This window comes from Mustela putorius, unplaced genomic scaffold, assembly GCF_011764305.1.
Source record: "Mustela putorius furo isolate JIRA1106 unplaced genomic scaffold, ASM1176430v1.1 tig00003898_pilon_pilon_pilon, whole genome shotgun sequence".
NCBI lineage: Eukaryota > Metazoa > Chordata > Mammalia > Carnivora > Mustelidae > Mustela > Mustela putorius.
In genome coordinates this window covers 1,873,003-1,897,726 of record NW_025422047.1, presented here as the reverse complement: position 1 = coordinate 1,897,726, position 24,724 = coordinate 1,873,003, and the positions used below count along the sequence as shown (strand labels likewise).

The 24,724-nt window shown below is 41.2% G+C and overlaps 1 protein-coding gene across 1 annotated transcript in view; it reads right to left on the bottom strand.

Moving 5' to 3' along the window:
* Positions 1 to 24,724, bottom strand: part of FMN1 (formin 1) — a 414,557-nt gene that overhangs the window by 47,594 nt on the left and 342,239 nt on the right.

Below are 24,724 nucleotides of genomic sequence, written 5' to 3'. Positions count from 1 at the left end.
CACAGTATAATTCCAAGTGCTCATCAGATTATGCTTCTGGTTTGTTCTCTATAGTAATTATTACAAAGTAAACATTATTTCCATTTACAATTCTATCAGGTAACAGGAAACTTGAGAACTTGAGAAAGTTTGTCAGGCAATATAATCTATAACCTACTACAACCTAGGTTGAAGTCAGAGGCCCAAGTTGCAGGCAACTTGCCTGCCTACCTAGGTTGTAGTAGGTACTATAGGTTGGACTACAACCTAGTCCAGCAATTTGTTATAGAAATGAGAAAGTGAAACACCCAAGTTGATGAAATGACTTTCCTGCATTCAGGTCTCTTGACTCATAATCTGGTTATTTCCAATGTTCTCTGCTGCTCCCCAACAAGCTATATTTTTCTCTAGAATTCTCAAAAACTTAGGTGGTATCTTGAAGCTGCACCACACTGCACATTTTTCATACAAGTATATACATCAGAGAGAAAGTGCCAAGATGGAATTTCAGCTTTCATTCTAAATTTCCTGACTCTTGATGCTTTAAAGCAGTCCATGGGGGTAAAATTTTAGAATGATCCAGTGAGAGGCTCATTAACATTAATGGGAGTCAGGTGGTTGCATTCTCAAACAGGGCCTGAAATTCTCCATGTTATTTCATCTTATAGGCCCATATATACCTTTAATTTGTCAGCATTAATAGAAGTGACATCTCTTTTGAAAAAATGTTTTTACTTGGAGTTATTTCCCTTTTTTTTTGTTCAATTTGATAGAGAGATATCACAAGTAGGCAGAGAGGCAGGCAGAGAGACAAGGGGGAAGCAGACTCCCTGCTGGGCATCAGCAGACAGCCCAAAGCAGGGCTCGATCCCAGGACCCTGGGACCACGACCCGGGCCGAAGGCAGAGGTTCTAACCCACTGAGCCACCCAGGTGCCCCACTGGAGTTATTTCTTCACAAATACTTCTAAACAAACATAAAGTATAATTTTCACTTAGAGAACTCATATAACTCCAGTTTCCTGTTGTGTCTGTCCTGTCTCCCTGGCATCTCATTCCCAGTGGGAAGGTGTATCCCTTCCACAATACTTTAGAATTTTTTAAAGGTCATGTAGGGATAGTGTGAATTCTGTAGTCTCATCATTCAGGGAAAGGACACCAAATTAATCATCATTTAGAAAGTCTTAGGAATTTCAAAGAAGCAAGATTCATAAGAGGGCCGTCCGCATTTTGTTTCATCAAGCACCTTGATGACATTTCAAAGACAGTGGGGTTCAGAGTCACAGGGTTCTAAGTAACCATTTGGTGATAAGTTGCAGGTATATTGACAATGAAAGAAATTCTCCTTTCCCAAACAACTCTGTCCTATCTTGATATTAGCACTAGCCTAAAGATGTATAATTATTTCTGGAAGGCATGGACTGTGCTTTTTAAAAAAATTAGATTCAAAATGCTTAGCATTCGAGACTACAAACTTAGTGTTTACAAGGAAGTAATTTGTTGCTTCATTGGTTGATGAGAACGACTACAAAAGCCCTGCTAGTCTGAATTTGTAGGCAGGTTGATGAGCAATATGGTAACAGGCTCCAGGCTCATTTTTCTTTCTGATTTAAAGTAGAGCTCCTCCAAAGCAAAGGTCGATTTTTTATTTCATAGCATTTCAAACACTTTTTTTTTTACTTTTTTCTTTTTTTTTTTTTAAAGATTTTATTTATTTATTGGACAGACAGAGATCACAAGTAGGCAGAGAGGCAGGCAGAGAGAGGAGGAAGCAGGCTCCCCACTGAGCAGAGAGCCCGATGCGGGGCTCGATCCCAGGACCCTGGGATCACGACCCGAGCTGAAGTCAGAGGCCCAACCCACTGAGCCACCCAGGCGCCCCTCATAGCATTTCAATACTTGATTTTCAACAGGTATTTCTTTAAGCACTGCATTAACAAATGGAAAAAACTGGCCCTGAGTGCTTCTTTGGGTTTCCCATAACAGCCTCTGTTGACTGTCCGTTATTGAGAGTAATCGCTTGATTCTTTATTTCTCAACCTGTCCATCTGTATACTGGATAAAATGAACCTTCTAGCTGAGAACCAGCTAGAAGAAACCTACAAAACTGCCCGGTGTAAACCTCTCATGCTCTAGTTTATAAGTGAGTGAAGTTAAATAGTAGGGGACTGAATAAGTGAATATTGGATTTTATGATACTAGGACAGTGTACTGAACTGTGACCCCTTCAGCCCACCAGTCATAGCTAATGGGATCTGAGGACAGTCAACCCACTCGCTGATCAGTTGCTGATGAAACAGTTTAATACAATTATTTTACCCTTCCAACTCGTATCAGAGTTCTACACTGTGGATAATAGTGGAAGCAAAGCTTCAGATTGCTCCATGACTTTCCTGCTGTTGGCCTTGGGCAAGTTGGTTCACTCAGCTAACACTGAGTTTTCTAATCTATAAATGGAGGTAATAATAGGACCTATATTAGAGGTTGTAATACTTAAATGAGATGTTGGTAAGGTGCTCAGCCATTGTACTTGGCACAGTATTCAGTAAATGATCATTATTGCAATCATCACAACCACTACCACAACAATTCTCAGTTGTCTAGTGATGTTTGCTTGTTCAGCTTTTCTTAGGCTCCCGTGAGACTGATCTTGAGTAGTTGAGCACCCTCTTCCTCCTTGAGGAACGTGTCTGTCCTTACAGTAAGCTTCTTGAGACTTGAAGCAAACGTGCTAGATCCAAATATCCCACAAATTGAGTTTTCAAAGGACAGCAGGAAATACAGTGTGACTGAAATTATGGTAAAATGTATATCGCAGAAATAAGTTATGTATCTATTAAAAATACCAGAAAGTAATATACCAAGATATCACAGTTGCTATTTCTGCCTCCCTGGTTGATATAGGCTTTTTGTTTTTCATTGGTTTTTTTTTTTTTTTTTTGAAGAGCTAGCATCATTTAATATAATTAGAAAAACAAATGACCAATGTTATTTGGAAGGAGCACTTGAGCACACTGAAAGTGAGTGATTTGCCCAAGGTCATCTAACTGGTTTGGGGCCAAAAGAACTTGTGCCCTTACTCACTATAGCTTTCACTATACCCCACTGTTATTCTCCATGTGTCCCTGCTGAAAAACTCTAAAACTGTCATATCATCATAGAAAATGAGAGAAGTCATAAATGGAGAAAGAAGCATTTGAAAATTTAAATTTTAATTTTGAATTTGAAAACTTAAATTTAAAGGCCTAACCACCTACATTAAAGTCCTAAAGCCCTTTATTTGTATCTTACACACACACACACACTCACAAACGTAAATTTTACAGTTTCCATAGCGTTACCATCCTACATCTCTTAATGAATTGTTCAGGAATATATATGATATGAAGAATGGTTTTAATCACATTATAAAGATGAAAATGCGGATAAAAGCTGTTATATGCATGGTCAGAGAGCTTAACTGATTAAGATTGATTTTAAGTAATCAAAAATGAAGGGGGGGGAGCCATGCTGATACATCAGATAAAATAGTACTTCGTGCCCATATCTTTACAAAGGAGATTTCCTCTTCATCTAGATTTATTTACACGGCACCACTTGTACCTTTGCAGCAAGGGACATTTGTTAGGTAATTGGAACTCTCCCTTTGGAAAAATAAGTATTCAGATATTTAATCATGAAAAGAAATGGACCATTGGAAGGTCCATAAGTAATCCCATAATGCCCATTGTTATCCTTAAACCAGTCTTCTTTTAGAACCCTGGCAAAGACTAAGTATACTTGGGAAACCAGATCTATAGGGGAATGAAGAACTGAAAAAAGTTTAACCATCCTGATAGCTGTTATTGCTCCAAATATCAAAATACTTTATCTGATTCTCTTTCTTAGGGTCAAGAATTTGTCATAAATTGGTCCGCTAGAAATGGTACCAAAAAATTACCCGAACTTCAATTGTTGTGATGCCACCAAGAATCTAGTTGCAGGGAAGGTAGTGACAGTCTGATTCTCTGGAGATGTGTCCAAGAAAGGAAAGTACTGGGAGAACTGGGAATCCCAGAGAAGACAGTGTAGGAGATATTTCCTACATGAAAGCATGCTGAATTTGCTCTGCCAGTAGAAGTTATGTAGAAGGACCATTAGCAGAAGCCATCGTTATCCAAGTCAGTAAAAAGAGACAAAGAAATGAGGTTTGGTTTTCTTTCTTTTTTTTTTTTTTTTTTTAAATTTTATTCATTCATTTGACAGAGAGACCACGAGGAGGCAGAGAGGCAGGCAGAGAGAGAGAGAGAGGGAGAAGCAGGCTCCCTGCTGAGCAGAGAACCTGATGGGGCTCGATCCCAGGACCCTGAGGCCATGACCTGAGCCGAAGGCAGAGGCCCAACCCACTGAGACACCCAGGCGCCCCGAGGTTTGGTTTTCAAACTGACCGTGCTATACTTGTAAGTCTGCTGGGGTAAACGTGCTGATGGTGAGTTTAATAGAATTTGAGGTGGCACCTTTGGAGTCCACTTTCACCAAGAACTGTCATCCTCCTCCTCCTCCCCTTTTGTTGAATCTTTATAATTTCCCCCAGATTTTAAAATAACTCCTCATGGGAGGACATCTGAGGGGGAAAAAAAGAAAAAACATAAACACAGTGCAGAAGTTCTTCTTATGTAACGGCCTCTGCTAATATTTTGACTCATTTCTATAAAGGTAGGTGTTTGTTTATAATCACAAAGCCATTTGTGCTGTTTTTTATTGTTGAAGTCATACTGAATGTATAATTCAGTTTCTTGCTTTTTCATTTAATGTGTTGAAGCCTACGTCAACTTTCAAATGAATACTTTTAAGGACAATTTATCATTTATCATTGAATTGGTAATGACTGAAAAGAATTATTGAAAAACAAGCCTTTCTTTCAAAGTGGGTATGAAATCTATTCAAATATTTTAATTTTTTAGAATCCCAAGAAAGCATTTCAAAATAATTTTTGACAACATTTCTTCAATAAGATCTTGTGGGAGAGAAACGTTTGGTTATGAAGGACTATTAAAGTATTATCATATGTAATTAAATTGGAGTTTTATCTTTTGATTCAACTTGGAAATAATCTGTTTCTCTACCCGTCAGTTTTCTGCTTTCTGTAGCTTAGAAATGTTTTAGATGGCCACAAGTGTTAAGATCATGTCCTATGATGCAAAATAAGCTAAAATTTCTTTCCACTATGCTTAAACCAAATATATCTGTCCTGTATTTGGAAAATACAAGATAAAGAAAATATCTTTAAGAGGAAAAAATACTGAGGGTCAATATATGCTTGGAAGTAAGTGTGAGCTCTCTGAATATATGACACACACACATACACACACACACACACGCCTCATGCATAAAATTGGAGAGAGGAGGAAACATTCAAATAGTAGGTAAATTGGAGAAGTACCACTGTCTCCTTCAGACATGAACCTGAAGCTAGTTGTGCAAATGGCATAAAGTTGATTTCAGCAAGGAGAAAGAGAGAGAGAGAAAGAGAGAAAGGAAGGAAGGAAGAGAGAGAGAGAAAGAAAGAAAAGAAAGGAAAGAAAGAAAGAGCTCCTGAAACCAGAGGCTTGAAATGTTTTACTGGAGAAAAACCATAGCATTACCTCCTCCTGTGGGATGATAACAATGATTTATGAAGCTGAAGTCATTTCTTGTGATTGCCCTTCGGGGAGATTGGTTTCACATGATCTGCGAAGCCAGGCAATGCAAGGCTGAAGAACCACCCCACATGTTCAACTCAGGCTCGGATCTGCCCTCTTCAAGGGGATTCCAGAGCTCCGAGGAGGGGGAGGAAAAGCTATTGCTTTCTGATCCATGAACCACCTTCTCCCCTCCCACAAGCTCATTAGGTGTACACACGGCTCTCTTATTCTCTCTCCTTTTAAAAGTATTACTACTCCTGCATTGTAAATGCGCAGCAGGATAGTAGCAAAGCCGAGATTAATTCCCCATGGATTTATATGGCTCGTTCTCACCCACGATGACTTGCACCTTTTCAAAGGTGCTTATGCTGCTGTTTTTATGGCTGGTCACTAACTTTATTCTGGCATATGGCTGTTGGCGCCATGACACGGAGTGAACATTTTATACCTGAATTAAAGTGGATATTTGACAGTTTCTGTCAGAAAGTTCAGAGCAAAGAATTTGTGGGACAAGATTTATTGCATATTTTATATGGGATACATCTGTTTCTTTGCTAGCTTTGGTCCTTCCCTTAAAAAAATTTAAAGAAGTTTCCTAAAGAAATATAATGACTGACAGAAAAAAAAAAAAAAAGCCAACGCAGAAGAAAAATATGGTCACGAGTTGGATATTTAGAACCTAGTTTTAAAAAACAAACCCCCAAAAACAAACAAAAAAAGACACTTCTCATTCTGAGGAGGACAAATGACTCAGAGTCATGAAGAAAAAGCTCAGTGAAACAATGCTGTTATCATTGGCAATTATTTTATGGCTGGTTTAATGCCACTTATATAAAGAAGTTAAGAACTCAAGTGCATAACCTACCATTTTCTGCATACCTGAAACAGGACTGGAAAGAATAATCTCCCTTTGATGTACTTTTTAAGATTTCACCATCCCAAATGGTGAGCTAAATTAAGTCCAACCACATCAGCGTTAAACAACAACAACAACAAAATTACAGATATTTAAACATTTAAAATTGGTAGGCCTAAAGATAAACGCAGATAATTTCCAGCCAAAAATCCATCAAGACAATGTGAAGGGTGTATATAAATTTCATCTTCATCTAAAAACTCTTCTGACGTAGCCAGTGAGCACTGTCGCAGAAATTCATAATTACATAAACACGGGGGTCCACCTGGAACCCCGTATGACAAGACAAGCCCCTTTTTCTTGCAACTGCGGTGGAAGAGGCTTTGATTCTGAATACTGCAAAACTGAATATAAAATTCCCACCTTTGAGGATTCTGAAAAGTTCATTTTTAATTACTTTAGGTAATATGCATTCTTCCTGTAAAACTACGAAACATCACAGAGAAAGCCTTCAGTAGTGGCCCTCTGCACCCCACCCTCTGCCTTCCCCAACACACATCCTCATCCTCTCCCCAGACTCCATTGCTATTACCAATTTGAGGTATATCCTTCCAGAACTTCTCCTGAGTGTCCCCGTGCAAATGCGCACGGTTTTTCTAAGTCAGACCTATGGAAGTAACACTTGCTTGCTCATCAAGGAGGCATGGCTTTAATTTTAGAGGAGACTGTCACATAGTCCTCCGTGGTGAGAGTTACATTTTCCATTTTTCACAGTCAATAACTGACAATACCAAACTCGGTAATTTTTGCAAATCACATCCTTACTGCCTATATTGCAAATATCTTTCCTCTCAGTTTTGCTTGTCTTTTGACTTAGTTTATGATATCTGATTCATTTATAAATTTAATTTTGAAGTAGTTAATAAATACTTCATATGTGTGTGTGTGTGTGTGTGTGTGTGTGAATACACATATACACACATACATGCATACATACATTTTTTTCCTTTTGTCTTTTTATATTTAGGTCATGAATCATTTGGCATTGTGTGGGGTAGGACTCTCTTTTGCAGGGGGGAGTGGATAAGCACTGTTCAAACAGCACTGATGTTCTAAAAGATAATCAGAGTATGCAAATAATGGCAGTTTTGTCTTGTCCTCTGTCACATTTAAACATGTTATTTCTTTTCCCTTCACGCTGCCCGGGATAGAGCTTTCTATCTCTGGATCAAGTTGACCTGTTCGTGTTTGTCATGATTACAGATGTATTTGGATATATCTCCCTCATATTTATTTTTTCATTTTTATTTACTAGGCTTTCTAGCTACCTCCCATTCCTCCTTCCCTTGATTTTGATTCACCAATTGCCTTGGCTTCATTTTTCCTTTACTGCTTTGAAAATGATTATTTTTACTTTCTTATCTGTGAATACGTTTAAGTTTCAACACCCGTAACACATATATTTGCGATGAGAATATCTATGGAGTTAATTATAGCTCTATACCCTGACTCTGAGCAATGGAAGAATGGCCTGCTTCTCCCCCCAACAAATCTCCCCTACCCACCAAAAATCCCCCCCTCTCCCCCAGGACCGCATTCCATGCTACATCCCAAGTTTATTATCATCTGCAATTTTACTTCCAAATGACCAAAAAAAGCACAGGGCCAGTGGCACAATGGATAATGCGTCTGACTATGGATCAGAAGATTCCAGAGGACCAAAAAAAAAAAAATAAAATAAAATAAAAAAAGTCCTTATGACTAATATTTAAGCATCATTTTATGAATTTATTTGTTCACTGCACATTTGCTACTCTTTCTTGGATTCATTTTCTTATTGGAGGAGTACAACCTCAAGAGAGGATTTATGAATAATCAGCTTCCTAGACTCCGAGTGTCTCCAAAGAATTCACCTTTCCCTTTCATTTTCACGACAGTTTGACTAAATGTAGAACTCCAGTTTGAAAAATATTTTTCTTCAGAATTTTCCACTTAATGTTCCATTGTTTTCTTGTACCCAGTGTTGCTGCTGAGAAGTGTGTTATTTCACCCTCAGAATTTTTCCGAATATTGTTTCTCAAATTTGGTTATAAGAAGTTAATAGTAGGTACACAGGGGCATTTAGCATTTGGTACGTGAGGGGCTCGTTCAATAAAAGACGCAATGTCTTGCTCTTCATTTCTAGAAGTAATTTCATATGGTTGAGTGTATCTTTCTCTCTTGTATTAAGTAGATGTTGGATTAAATAGACTAAACTCCTAAATACAGTTTTTATATCTCAGCATTTCTCCATGCTTCTCTTCATGCTAGAAGATTCCCTTGACTTGATCTATCTTTGTGTTCACTAATTTGTTTTCAGCGATGTCTATTTTACTGTTCTGTGGATCCATTGATTTTTTTAAAAAAAATTATCACCCCAAGTTATCATCTTTATGTCTGGATTCTTTTATGTGGAGCAGTGGCCTCTTGCAGTTCTCTGAGATTATAAAACACGTGTTCTGAAGACCTGCTCTGCCTATGAGTGTATTTTCTCAGGTTTAAGCTCTGCTTGTCGAGTTTGTCGACTTTCCTCAGTTGTAGATCCTGGATAAGGAGCCAGTCTTTTGTAGCTGAGTCTCACCCTTAGGTACAGAAGTGGGATATTATGCCACAGTTTATATTCTAGTTGTCTGGAGAACATAGAGGAGGGGCAGAATATTTCATGAGGCAGGGTTTTTGGTCATATCCCAAGACAGCATCAGCTACCCAAGACAGTACCCTGTATCTCCCACCTAGGAGCCCCTTTCACGGCCCTGTCTCAGAAGTAAATACTTCCTGTTATAGTTGTCAACTCCAGGCTGTGGCCAAAGGTTCTGCTTCTGCAAAATAAGCCTCCCCGAAGGGTTGAAATCCTAAGGAACTGCTTGAATTTCAAAATTCAAAGTTTTGCATTTCTCTCCCCACAGATTTGTGATGATAAGATAGATCACGCATGTCTTCCTAGGTTTTCAAACCAAATAAAATGCCAGAGTCGCAATCTCGCTATTATGATCACAAGTAATGATGTGGGGGCATAAAAAATTTGTAATTAACTACTCAGACATGAAGATCTATTTTAAAGCAGCTATGTGGAAACCAAGCCACACAGATGGCACACAGAAGTCTAGCCATACAGATGGTACAGAATGCTTTACAGGTAACTTTCCCATTTTCAGAGTTTTCTTCACAACTGAGCTTCTCTGAACTTACAAGCGGGGAGGCACAGAGCCTGGAGCTATAACATCCTACTGCAAAAAGAGTGGAAGGCCATGTTGGAGCTGCACGCCCCCTCCAGAAGCCATGTGCTTCCTTTTTTACAGTTCTATAAAATGGCATCTGTGAATAAATAAGATTTCATTTAAGTGCTAGAAGCCACACACAGTTGGAGAACAAGGGCTTGGGGATGGCAGCACATGCTATCACCAGCAGGTCCCATATTGCAGTCCTGGGGGGGGGACTGGGGGTAGCAGTGTGAGCAGGAGTGGGTAAGAAAGGAATTTTTCCAAAATCCTGGGTCACTTTATTATTGATCATATTAAATAAATGTGAACGTCATTTGAAAGGGACATCTCCCATTTCCTTCAGGCCATGAAATGCAAGTCACCTTGGGCAGGACCTGGAGTCTTGCTGTGATTGTAATTTGCTGAGGCTCAGATTCTTACGTGGTTTCCTTACTTCCAAAATATCGTACATTACAGATGTATTAGTTACATATAAGGAATGCTTTACAGCTCATCACACATTTTCAGAAAGAGCTATCGTTATCATGAAAGGCGAAGTATTTATCAGTGGCAAGTCAGACAATATTGCCCATGCTCAATCTTGGTTAATATCTCCACCACTCTGATCACTTTCTCCATCTCCTCCCTTGGCTCTTCCTCTTCTTCTCCCTCTTGCACTGTGAATATTACTCAGCTCCCAAGGTTGTCCTGTGGCTCTCCTCACTTCTATCTTTGTGTAAGTTTAGCCAGACACACAGCTACCATTCTTTCACTGATGAATCTCAGGTTTCTATTGCCAGCTCCAAACCACATTCTCAACATCCAGATTTGCATTTCTCTTGCTCTGCTGGACACCATGATGCAAACAGCTTTCCGGGAATTCAAATTATCCCTGAGTCCCCCCACCATAACACAAACCTATTCCTTTCATTGTCTTATTTGTTTTGTTTCAAAATTTTATTTAAATTCTAGTTAGTTAACATATATTGTAATACTGGTTTCAGGAGCAGAATTAAGTGATTCATCACTTACATATAATACCTAGTGTTCATCACAAGTGCTCTCCTTAATACTCATCACCCATCTAGCCTTTCTCAGTCTTATACAACTCCATAAATAACACCACCAGTCTCTAAGATGATCAAAACCTGGAAATTATTTTTGGTGCTTCCCTTTGCTTCAACACCAAGTTGAAAATCATTGCCAAATCCTAGTCTTTTCTACTTCCCAAATCTACCACACTCTTCTATCTCAACCTCCATCACTCTGGCCCAAAGTGCTATTGTTTTAACTCTGAGTTACTTCAATAATCTCCTTATATCTACTCTTGCCCACTTCATTTTCTTTTCTTTTCTTTTTTTTTTTTTAGATTTTATTTATTTATTTGACACACAGAGAGAGAGAGAGAGAGAGAGAGATCACAAGTAGGCAGAGAGGCAGACAGAGAGAGAGAGGGAAGCAGGCTCCCCGCTGAGCAGAGAGCCTGACATGGGGCCCGATCCCGGGACCCTGAGATCATGACCCAAGTTGAAGGCAGAGGCTTAACCCACTGAGCCATCCAGGCGCCCCCTCCCCACTTCATTTTCTACAGAACAACCAGAATAATCTTTTAAAACACAAATGAGGTCTTATTTTCATTTTACAAACTCTTCTAAGGCTTCCCACTGAATCATACATGAAATCACAATCCCTTTTCTTGGCCATCAGAGCTCTGTATACACAGCGTGCATTAGTCCCCAGGGCTCTAGCCCACTCTGGTTTCTCTGCATGCCAAGCTCTCACCCATCTGAGGCCTGCCACCTGTGATAGTGCTTCTGCTTGTGGTGTTTCTCTTCCTACATTTCCAATGACTAGATCCAGCCTTGGCTGAAATGTCAGCATGGAAGAGAGCCCTTCCCACTTTTTAAAAGCAGGTTTCTTAAAGTTCTGCCCCACCGCCCACCAAACCTAAACATTCCACAATCTATGATACACAGTATTTACAATGTACTATATATTGGGCTACTTATTTGCTTTTTTATTTATTTCTTAATTATAAGTTGTTTTATTCTGTTCATGACTATACAAACTGTGCCTGGTCCAGAGCCTGACTCACTGTAGGCACTCGATGTTGGTTGAATGAATTTTCTCTACTATTCTGTGCATGGTAATTGTCTTCCTGCAGTCACATCGGTTTAGGATTGGCTCTCTCCAGCCTACACTGTGATATCTCTAAGCCAGGAAACCATCTCTTGCCTTTGCTTGGCACAATATCCCACACGTGGGCCTATACATAATGAATGAATGGTTACCAATAGGCACTTAGTCAACTTTTTTCAAATTTTATTAGACCTGACACACAAAATCAGCTTGGGAGATGTTGTTTAGAGCAAGTAGTTTTGAAAGGTTAAAAAAAAATTGGAAATAATCAGAGGCCAAGGAAATCATAGATAAGGTGTGTTTGGATAACAAAACTTGAATGATGGAAACAAGTTAGAAATAGTAGTCAGAAATAACTCCAAGAGAGACCCAGGGTTGCTGATTCTGTCTTTGGGTGTCTAGATCTACCACGGACATGACGGTGTAGACCCTGGAAAAGGAGCACATCTCAGAGTACTCTTTCCCTCCTATGTCAAGAGGGCCTGATGATTGCTTTGTTCAAAAGCATAGTGGAAGCACAGATGACATAGTATAATGTCAAATATCCTGCAGCCCACTGAAGAAAAATCAGTCTGAATGGAAGACAGTCTGGGTCCCTTACTACAGCCTGAGAGGCTATCTTCCAATGGCGAAGGTGTTGAACAAAACAGGTTGAATTCCCTAGGGAAAAACAAACAAACAAACAAACAAACAAACAACACTTATTTCTCTAATATTAAGAAAAAGGAAAATAGACCAATAGGGTATGTTCAGGAATTGATGGAAAGAGTTGATACCATCAAATCAAGCTGTAGGATGATTTAGTGAAGAGAGTAAAACTGATTCAAATGGTTCTAGGGAAGGATATGCCAATTTCACAAGAAATAGGGAAGCAGTTAAGGAAACAACAGTTAGGGAAACGTGGTTTCCTTGACATCCTTCCTCATCCACTGTTGAGTCCAGTCTGAGTCCAGTCCAAGACTGGACTGATTTTTTCTATGCCTAAGTCGTGCCCAACCTATGAGTTTACTTTTGTGTAGGAACCAAGAGAGATCTACCTTATATTAGAATACTAGGTGTTATCCCATAGAATAGTCTCACTAAAATGTTTCAGGTAGTTTGCAGAGAGCAACAAAATTGTGGACATACTATTCTGTATGCCCTTCCCAGTTCTCTTAGTGTTGGCTCTTTTCAGAGTTACTCCTTCTTATCTCTTTCAACCACTTTCTGAATGAACAAGTTCAGCAAACACAAACGTCTTCCTACGACTGAGGTCTTCACTCCATCCTGAAACTAAACAAAGCTACAAGGGAATTTAAAAAAGAGAGGCTGAAGGCACGGCATTTCCCTCGGGCTGGTTGCCATGTCTTCATTAGGTTCTGGGGTAAATGCTTATTTTTATAGCTCTCTTTCACGAATAGATGGTGTGACACAGAAGTCCTATTTCCAAGGTTCATTTTACAGAGCGGCCGCTAGTCAGACTTTCCAAGAAGAAGGATGGAAAATTATGGTCCAAGCAGCATTACTGTCCATCGAGAGACCAAGGAGAATCCTGGACCTCATCGGCTCAGCAGCTTAAACTATCACTTATGAGCAGCAAATGGACTGTTTTTGGGTCTCAGCAACATTATTTTGGGCTGAGTTTGTGGCATTAAGGCCCAACTAATCATAATGATCTATTTTTACATTCCCATCACTTTCACATATGGATGATTGCCATTATGTTATTTAGAAAAAAAAAAAAAAAAAAAAAGAATGCTTGAGCAATCTTGTCCTAGATGGAAAGCACATGTAAGAAAGTAAGAAACTAGAATTAGATTTAATTCTTGTCCTACCTCATAACAAAAGGGTTCTAGTCATTTCATGTTATTGTCTTGTTTAGCTTTCCAAAGCTCCAATGAAGAAGAAAGGATATACAGGATATAGATTCCTGGCTCCTCTTTTGAGTGGACTTCCAGACAGATGGGAAAGGGAAAGGGGTATTGAACCAAAAAAAAAAGGATCTACTCATGCAATGGAAAAATCTACAGCAGTTAAAAAGAATTAGACCCATACGTATCAATATGGATGGGCTATCAAACAATCTTGAGTGAAAAATTAGGATGTAGAACGGTAAACCCAGTAGGATCCATCCTTTCTATTTTACTTCATGGCCTTCCTATAGAAAATCTGGATTTCTGATTCTTATTCTGGAAAATTTTGATCCCTGAAAGCCATTCAAGAGGAATTTCAATTCTTTAAATTAAAAGCACTAATAAAAAAAAAAAGTGATGCCTTAATTTTTTTTTTTTTTAATCATTTAGAATTTTCCCTCCACACCAGGTTTTTATAACAGTGAATGGAGTTTAGTCAGCGGTAAGATCTAACAATGTGGATACCAGCTCTGCATAGCAAGGATTGTATTCTGCGGAGGATGATCCAAAGAGGCTACCTGTCTCTGCTGAGAACGAAAGATAAATGTTTGTGGTTACAATGGTGTCATGATCCCCAGACAAAAGGAGGGAGTTAGGTCTACCACTTGGCTCATGCTCCCTCCTAAGCAAACCACAAAATTTTAGTGACTTAATAAAATGGGGAGAGAAAGCACGTTCTCTCTGCAGTCTCTCTAACTACTAGGAATATTGACACAATAAACACGTAAGTAGGTTCGGTGTCTTTTATTTAAGGATGTCAGAGTTCTTCCCTGTGCGACTTTATGGCATTTCCAATGTACAGTGAGACAGACAGGTAAAATATAGTATTTCTTGGGAGATGAACTACGGCAAATCTCTTTATCTGCTCACACCTTTATACATGTGCTGTGCATCAAATGCTTTGTCAGTCCTTAGAGGAAAGGCCCTGGTAGATGGCAAGTGCGCTAGCAATTGCTTTCTTCTAGCAAGAGCTAGCTGGTTGTAAACTCAAGATACCATTTGAAAAGACACAGAAATAGGACAGGAAAACTCCAGCCAGACTGAAGAAAACCTCCCACTCTGCTTCCTCAAGGTCTATTCTAACTTAATGTTGATGGAACTAGCTAAATATCCAAGAACAAAAATTTGTTATATAATATCTAGTTTATGGTGATGCAACCATCAATGAGACTCATCAAACATTCCCACTAAGTTGAAACAGACACCTAGGCAAACGCTCTGTCCGCCTCATGGGTCTTCCGAGTGAGGGACTGGGAAGACCGGACAAACCACCTTCTACTTTCCAGTTGCTAGCATTTCCAACTGGTAAATAACATAGGCCCCAGGATATGGGGCGGGGGGGGGATTTTTTTTTTTTTTTTTTTTTAGAAGTTTTCTAAGAATGAAAAACTTCTTCCAACTTATACTTTCACTAATATTAAGGACTGCATATATGGCTGCTGGGATGGAATGGTGAGAATGAAGTCAGCAGACCATGCCTTCCATTGAGGCCAGTTTCCTGGGATTGGTCCCCTTGGTCATGAGCCGAAAGCAGATGGATTCCATCACTTTCCAAGATACCTTATTTGGTGTTGTTATGGACTGGACCTATTGTCTCAGCTTACAAAAGCAGTAAGGAGCTCCACACTCCTGCTTATCTGTGGAAATCACCCTTTCATCTGGGTAAAGACTAGACTTCATGAAAGATGAAATTAGTTAACACTCTTCTGTCACCAGCACATAAAAACCAGGTTCGACATCTAAATGCAACTCCTCAAGGTCTGAGACCTCAGTGGTAGAAAGAAGACACGTTTCTCCCATGTGACAAATTTAAATTCTGTACTTGCAGAGGGACCTTATGCTGACCGAAGAGAAATAACTAAATAAGGATTCCTTGGATCTGCAACTCATTTGAGCGTTTCCTTTTCCAACTGGATAAGTGAAGGGAGTTCTGCATTTCTCTAGGTAACACAGGACCTAGCAATCTTGTCCTAGATGGAAAGCACATGTAAGAAAGTAAGAAACTAGAATTAGATTTAATTCTTGTCCTACCTCTCTAGGGTTCTAGTCACAGGACCTTATACTTAAGTTATCCAAAATTTGGGGAATCTGGAAGGTTAAAGACTGGCTCCAAAGTTATTAGACACAGACTAACAAATGACAAGAGATATGAAAATATCATAATCTTTGCATCTGATTAGTTTCTGATCATTAGAAAAATATAGATTTTTTTTTTTTAAAGTCACCCTGGCTATGTGTTTATTGCAGAAAGTAGACACTAGGGACTCAGTGTCTTCCATTCTGCTTTAGTTTGTTTTTTCTTCCCCTAATCACATTTTGATCTTGTTCTTTTGGTTAGAAAGACAGAAAGAGTTTTTACATCTTGTTTTTAAGATCTTGTAAAATCTCGTTTTCATCTCTAAAGTCATTCCATTCCATTTATGATTTAAATGAGGAGGAACTCCTTTAAATGTTCCTTTCCTTTTTTGGATAAATTCAATCTGTATTTTCTGAGTACTCACAGCAGGCTGAGTGGTGGGGATTCTAAGATGAGCAAAATAGACACCTGCCTTCTCTTACTGGCCGGATAATTTCTCAAATATTTAAAAATTTCTCTAACACTTGAAAAGTGACCCGGAGGAAACAATGACAATTGCCTGAATAACAACAGAGAGGACCTCATTCCCACAGAGGTGTGTGTAAGGAAAGCCCTTCCTCTCAGGGGAGCAGCTTCTACCATCCAAATACCCATCCTTTTAAGACCCTCTCTCGACTGATCCTCCCACTCCTGCCCAAGCCACCAGAATCCTACAATGAATTCTGAACTCGTCCTCATTGGAGTCTTCCGTTGACATCAGGCAGAACTTGTCTGAATTCAGTTTCCACAGCTGCGAAATGGAGGTAACGATGGTGCTTTCTTCAAGGGTTTTTAAAACGAGAAGCGAATGAGTCTATGCTTAATATCAGGATCAGAGTGTTAAATAAATGCTAGCTGACACTACTTTTATTATTCTTAATAATAGATCATAAACATTATCAGAGCTTGGGAAATCCTACACAAGAAGTGGGACCTGAGGACAGTTTTGAGGGCGTGTGTTACCTTGGCTAGGAAAAAAGGAAGTAGGGTGCCTGGGTGCCTCAGCTAGTCAAGCAACTAAGCAGCTGCCTTCAGCCCAGGTCATGATCCCAGGGTGCTCGGATCAAGTCCTGCATCCCATCCGGCTCCTTGCTTAGCAGAGAGTTTGCTTTTCCCTCCTCTCTGTCCCTTCCCCCTGCTTGTGTGTACTCTCTCTCTCTCTCTCTCAAATAAATAAATAAATATCTTAAAAACAACAACAACAACAAACAACAAAAAAAAAAAAGGAAGGAGAAGGGAAATAAAACTTGGTCCCCAGGTTCAGGCTGAACCTTCTATTTCCTCTATGTGAGTAAGAGCCTAGGCAGGGCTGGAGCGGGAAGAGTGGTGGGGTTGGGGTGGGAGTGTTCGGATGTTGGAGATGGGTATTGCAGGGGCCAGGGAGTCAATCATTGGAGTCACTAGTAGACTGGGGAAGAATTTTTTGTGGGAGCAGTAAGGTTGGATAACTGGAATAGAGACCAGGAATATAACCTCTCAGAGAGTGACGCAAATAATCCACTCATGCAAATAATCCCCAAGAATGTAGCATTCTTTTTAGAAACTTCTGATTCCCATGGGCAAGGAAGGGGGGCAGAGAAGGAATGCTTGCTCCTGGTGTCCGTAAATAGGATCTTCTTGCGAGGAAGTACTTTGAATATATTTGCAAGAGAAGTTCAATGCTCTCCAAAGGGGAAAAAACTAAGCACCAGGGATTCCCATGTATTTGCCTAGAAAATACTCGGCTTCAATCTATGGCCAATTGGAGTTTTTGCAACTCTCAAAAACATCATCATTCCTGAGGGAGTTCAGGCTCTGTTGAAAAGCTTTTCTGTTCCATAGGTTAGCACCAGGCTAACAATACAGAGTTCCTGAGACCACATAGGATTTAAAACACAAACTCAGCTTTTGCATGTTTTTAAAACATCCCTATAACTATGGGTTGTTTAAAAATAGCTATACCCCAAAGAGTTTATTTCCAACATCTGACATGATTGCATTTTGTAGCCATTTGTTATATAAATAATGGTAGCAGAGGAGAAATATGAAAAAACATTGCCCCCTCTCAAAGCCCGATGGATTTAATGCTTTTGTTAACTCTGGATTCCAAATCTGGGGGTTGTTTGTCTGTTTGCGGTGTGTAAAATAAAATAGTCTCTGCCTGCCTCAGCTTTTCTTCTGATGCAGCAGCAATTTGTAAAGGAGCCATTGTTCCTGTAAGGCTTCCCTGACTTTTCTTCACAGACAACTGTGCACTGGTGTGGAGAGGGGTTTCAGTGTGGTGGTGGCTGAGATGATGTTGGGAACAGTTGCAGTGCAAAGGGAATTGGTTTTTGAGTTGATGATTTCAGCAGGGTTTCGAACTGCCCATAATGCAAGGCTTGGTAACAAGTAAGGCATTTGCTGGGGCTCCTATTTCTTCATCTTTCAGCTTTGATCAGGGTAATCTGAATGGAGTATGGTGTGTGTGTGTGTGTGTGTGTGTGTGTGTGTGTGTGTGTGCATGCGTGCATGTGTGAGAAAGACAGTAGGAAAGGTAATATATTTATACTAAATTTTAGAGTGGTCAATGAACGAAAAGCAAGGGACAGACTGTTTTGCCCCAATTCTGTTCTTCTTCTAGAACATTACCTTCCCCTTCTCCATTTTACTATCCCTCCTGTCCCCTCTCCCCTGCCCCCCATCATATATTGGGGGCATATAAGTTTATTGTATGCTATCTTTCTAATTTCCTTAGCTCTGATGGTCATATTTTAAGAGGTGGTTCTTCTAATGGCTGCTACCTTTTCTAAAGCAATCCTGCTGTGTAATTCTTCAATTAGAGTATAAGTAGGAAAGACACAGTGAGGGAAAAGAAAAGGATTTTGGTTTTTAGTTAGTGAAACTGATGGGGAGGTAAGGCTTCGGTTATGGGAATGTCTTTTGAAATAATGGTGGCTTTGTAAGGGACTCATTTGGAAAAGTAGGATGCATGCCGTATTGATGAGGGAAAAGACCCAGAGAAAGCCAATTGGCACCAAAACAGTCTTGAAAGCCAAGGGCAGAAGAAGTGAGGCTTCTGACCAAGCTCATCCAATGTGTCTGAAATTAGGCCATAGAAGAGATGGAGCAACAGCCTAGGGAACGGTTTGCCACCCATATCAATGACCCTGAAGTGTAATGGACTTGGCAATGGGATGTGCTGACTGCCCCAATGCCTTAAACTCTTAGCAAATAATCTCAGATTTTAAATCTATTAAAGACCTAACTCAAGTTCAAGAGCAACCTCCGAAACCCACAAGGAAAAGGAATGTGGGCATTTCATTTAGTTAAATATGAATTTTCTTACCCCATTCTCACTTTCTTGGGCTCCTTCATAAACTCAAATTTTATACTAAGAGGCAAATACCTCCCACTCTCTAGAGGGATTCTGAGAGTGATAACCCTGTATAATCTCTACACTGACCTTTCTCATTTTTTCTTGGATCTTGGAAACTTCTGAGATTTATTTTCAACCCAGTCCTATTTGTTCTCAAATAGTTGAGACCAGCCTCCAACATGCCTGTTTTGCCAGATTCTGTTGAAAACCAAATTAAGCCCTTGCATGGTAAACTGCTCTCTTAAGTTTTTATTTATTTATTGGGAGGGGCTTGGGTTAGTGGGGGTGAGGGTGAGGGGTAGAGGGGGAAGGAGAGGGACAAGCAGACTCTGTACTGAGCCCAGAGCCCGACACATGACCCTGAGATCATGACTTGAACTGAAACCAAGAATCAGTTACTTAACCTACTGAGCCAACCAGGTGCCCCTGAATTGCTCTTCTTAAACTTGTTTTTTTTTTTTCTTCAGAAAAATTATATTATATTTGTACCATGTCAACATGGTCTTGAGCCCAGCCCAGAATCCTCTGTCCCTTGACTATCAAGCTGATGACACCACCACCTCATTTGAGTCAGTCTCCTCCTCTCACGGGGCTGCTGGAATTGGGCTTAGGTAGTAGCAAACTGAGGAACTGAAACCTTAATCATAGACAGGTATGTTTCTCACTCTATGCTAATTCACCCTAGGTCCCTTGCCCTTTCTTTCCAGAGTGCCTCAAAGGGGAAAAAAAAAATAATAGAGATGCAAAACACAAGGACAGATGCCAAAGGCCCAAGTCAAGACTTCTTTGTCACACCAAACAAAGAAACCAAAGGGCCCCTGCCCTCAGTCCACTTGGTGGTTGCTTTTCTCCTGCAAATGTGGCTGAAACTCACCTCCCTGCCAGTCTCTCTCATTCCCACCACTATTGCTTTCAGCCATTTTTTTCTCCTCCAAGAAACCCAGCATCGTGAAAAGTGAGCAGATAAAGGTAATCTAGGTACCACCCTTCTCTGAACACTCTTTCATCTTTTTCTTATGCCCGTTGATCCCAAAAATGGAATCACTCTTCAAAGGGGGACCCCTCACCATCCCTGATCACCTTGGTTAATTCTAGAGCCGGGGCTCCACAGTCATTGCATAGGAGGCCAGAGGCTTTCCCTCATTTAAGCCCTTCCCAGTGCTGACATCATAATACCAAAACATTCAACCAAAATACGGCACTGTGGCTTTGGGACATTCTCAGGGGGAATGGCATTACCTCTGCTACAGTATGTAGATTTGAGTTATGTAGGGTTGGTTTGGAAGCAAAGTAGCATCTGGAAGTCCAATCCCTTTCTTCCTGAATGTACCCAGCTGCTAGAGAACCCATGTGGAAAGGCTGGAGGAGAGGGCAGAGGGCGTGCATGTCACCTATCCTGGGCTGCGTGTCTAGTTCTGACCACACACTCATAGATACTCACATATAAGGGATAGCAAATCATTCAGATACAATTAAAATGGACTGATTTGGAGCTATGTTCCAGAACACTCCTTGGTTTCCCGGTTTCTCTTCTAAGCCCCTCCTCATTGTGCACTCACGTAATGGAACCAAAATGGTGGAGTCTTGTCCATTTTTCCAGGCTTTAAAGCACAATAGACAAGTGCTTTATCATTTGTAAAAAGTATGCGTTGAGATGGGCAAGCTTGGGTCTGAGATCCAGATACGTGGTTGACCAGGGTACACAGGGATGGCCATGGGATTAGTAAAGAATGATGTGATTTGGACACTGCCTCCTGGAGCCACTTTTAGTATCACACCACGGCAAGTCTGTCTACCTAAATAGAATGTAGGTGGGTGGAAGGCTCCTGATCAATCCAAGTACAACATACGTATCCTTTTTAAATTTTTAGTCTTTAGAAGTATATCTGTATGACTACCCAGAATCTCGGTCAACTGACTCAATCCTCACCACCTCTTAATATCTCTAACTTCCTCATACTCTTCCCAAAGGGGTTCTGTGCATGATTGTGCCAGGAACACCTCCCAGTTCTATTAGCAGCCTTTCCTCCCCAACCCCTGGTACCTTCCTTTGGGTCTAGTACTGGCTGGTTAGAAGTTGGATCTACATAAGACAGGTGCACCTAGTCAGAATGGTCAGGAGTATGGTTAGAGTTGCCTAATCTTCTGATCTCTCCTGGGCAACTGGGATATTATATTTATACACTCAATCCACAATGGATATATTTACTCTAACTGTTACATGCTCCGTGGAATGAATTCAGTTCCCTTGGAATATTCTTCACATTCCATGCATCAATGCTTAGCTCATAACCTACCTTCTTTCCCTTCCCTTTGAGCTACATGGTGACTTTTATGCATATCCTTGAAAGGACGTCTTCTGTTCCTTAATTCAAACATATTGATGGCACGCCTACCAGTACTGTAAGCAGTGAGTAGAACAGAATCTCTGACCACAACATGAATACTTCTTATGGGGGCAGACAGAAAATAATGAACACATGATAGTTCAAGTGGAGATGAAGTGTTATGAAGCTGTATAAAGCAGAGAAATGAGAAGAGACAATAGCAGATTCTGAAGAGGTGTTATTTGGTCAGGGTGTTCTCTGAAACTGGGGCAAGGGTCAGAATGAAGTAACAGAGCCAGCCATGCAGACACCTGGGAAAAGTTCATTCTGACCAGAGGATGAGCCAGTCTGCTTCCCACAGCAGAAGTATGCTGGCCAGTCCCAAAGCTCGGCAGAAAGGCTACGGGTGCCAGAGCGGAGAGAATATGGCGGGGAGTGACAAAAACTGAGAACAGTGAAGTGGTGGGAGTCAGATCATACAGAGCCTTGCAGGTTCAGAAAAGACTCTGAATTTCATGGTGAATGAAATGGGAAGTCTCTGGAGGGTTTTGAGAAGGTGAGTGACCTGATCTTACACTCACTTTGAAAGGCTCTGAGGAGCAAGGCTGGAAGCTGGAAGAGTGTTTGGAAGCTATTACAATAGTCCAGGTGAGAAATGATGATGGCTGCAACCAGTGTAGTAGCAGGAGAAGTGGAAAGGAGCTGTCAGATCCTGGATCTATTTTGAAGGAAGAGCTGACAAAATTTGCTGATGTCCTAGTTGCACAATTAGAGATAAGACAGGGTTTAAGTTTCCAAGATTTTTGGCTTGAGCACCTTGAAGGAAGGCAGCCCACCACTTTCTGCATGTGTGAAGGTGATGGGGGTGAAGTGGGGAAATCAAAGTCTGGTTTGGGACACCGAGTTGAGATCCACCAAAGTGAAGATGTCAAACCGGCAGTTGGACCAACAGATCTGGAATACAGGGGAGAGGTATGGGCTAGAGATATAAATTTGGGAGTCATCAGAATATAGATGGCTATTTAAAGCCCTGATGTGATCACACCTGGTAAGTGAGCAGAAGTAGAGAGGGAGAAATCCATGGGCCCAGTAGAGTGTAGAGATCTCTAAAGTGTGGAGATCAGGAGGGTGAGGAACTGGAGTGGAAGACATGGTGGAGTATCCACAAAGTAGAGAGGACAAAAGAGAATGCTGGCCTAAAGCGAAGAGGAGGAATTTTCTGAAAGATGGGTTAATCAGCTCCATCAGAGGCTGCTCAGAGGCAGAGGGAGATTTGTGTCAGAGCTATAGGGTCCTCGAGGCTAGGACTCATATCTGATTCGTCATTCTTTCTCAGGGCCTCACACAGAGCAGATAGCCCATAAACACTGAAGAATTGCCTGACAAAGAACAGTTGTGATTGGACACAGGGAACAGGGTGTACTCCATCAACAGATGCCTGTCCTGGGGCAAAACGGGGAAAAGATGACCACTCTACAGATGGATCCCTGAGTGCTCTTGCCTCATCTCTGAGGCTTGACCTGGAGACACTCCCAGTCTGAAGAACTTCCAAGGTTGTAGGAGGTGGAGGTGGAGGGCTGGGAAAGGAATGAATGCAAGAGGGAATGCGGTGAGGAAGAAGCACAAAGACCAGAATGGTTGGAATGACATTGGGCAAAGACCCTGATGCGTGAACCAGAAAGAATCTGAAGAGCATGTTCTAAGAAACCAGAAAGATAAGGGGGGGGGGGAGGGGGAAGTTGAGGAAAACCAGAAAGCTAGAGAAGAAGGCAGAGAAAACTGAGGTAAGAAGGCAAAGAAAATTAAAAGCAGAAGGAGACAAAGTAAAAATTTGAGGAGGGGATGCCAGTGAGTGGAGAAGGAACAAAGGGAACAATAGGGTGCGCTTATGCTGAGATTGGCCTGAGCACTAGGGCGACGGGTATGTGATCTCTGTGTGCCTCAAGAAAAGATAGATGGTAAATTCAGGAGGGCCTTCCCCAAAGCTTCTGGGTGTTTTGAATCCAAGAAGAAACACACTGGCCGGGGTGAAATGCTCAAGTAAACACAAACTATAATGGCCCCGGGGTGACAAGTGATCTGCCCGCGAGTCTGAGAAGGCCATGGGTGGCTGAGCAGCCTAGGAGGCTCCAGCCTGTTCCTGGTCTCCAGTCTGTGCGTACAGCACACATGGCCATTTCAAGGGGAGAAGGGGAGAAAAATTGCGCTCAACTGGGTGACCTCTCTTGTCAGGATTTGGCTAATTAAGGAAAGATATTACCTATAGATCTCTAGGTCTCGGTCCTATTTCCTGCTCGTTAAAAAATGGTTTAATGAGAAAAAAAAAATCAAGGGAGCAGAACTGAAATTATTTTCTTTTCCCCAAATGTGCTGAGTGGCCATGGTTGCTTTGCCAAAAATGCTTGAACAATAGCGTTTTGACACGAAGACTGAAATCCAAACAGCATGAAGAAATCTCGAAAGCCAAGCAGTCCCCATTATCTCATGCTTACACGATTACAGTCCAGAAGATGAGTGATGATTCCCCGTTTGTGCAAGCGGGGTGGCGGGCCAAGGCCCTGACACAGCCACTAATTGCCCATCTGCTTGTTTACACAGACCAGGGATGGTGGCCGGACAAACAGCTCATTTCCCTTGAAATTGGACCAAACTGGGGGGAGCCTGTCATATGTGACAGAGGAAGGGCCGGTTGAACTCTCATGGGAACTTGATTCCAGATCAAAGCCAGCCACCAGTGTGCTGAACAAAGACTGGCAGGAGTGGCTGGCTTTCCTGGGTGGTGCTGGGCCCACCTCGTGCTGCAGCCTTTCCACCCACGCCAGCACGCCCGGAGCTCAGGCAGTTCTGAGATACTCAGATCCAAGAACCATCCAGAGAATGCCATCACCAAGCTACGTTGCAAGGCTTCTGCAGGGTTGAGGGGTCTCCCAGTGAGCCTCTCTGCCCTTTCAGGCTTCACTTGACATCATATGCCTTGCTGAGTAACTGCTTACCCCTGGCGTGTTCTCCCTGTCTCCTTGGCTAGACCCCGAGCTACTTGAGGATGAGAACCGGAAGGCCCTGGGTCCCTCAGGAGGATGCTTTACACGTGAAGGGGCATTAGCCATAGAATGGTTGCTAATGGTTGTTAATGATGATTAGGAGCTCCTGACATCATTTTTGTTTTGTTTATATCAG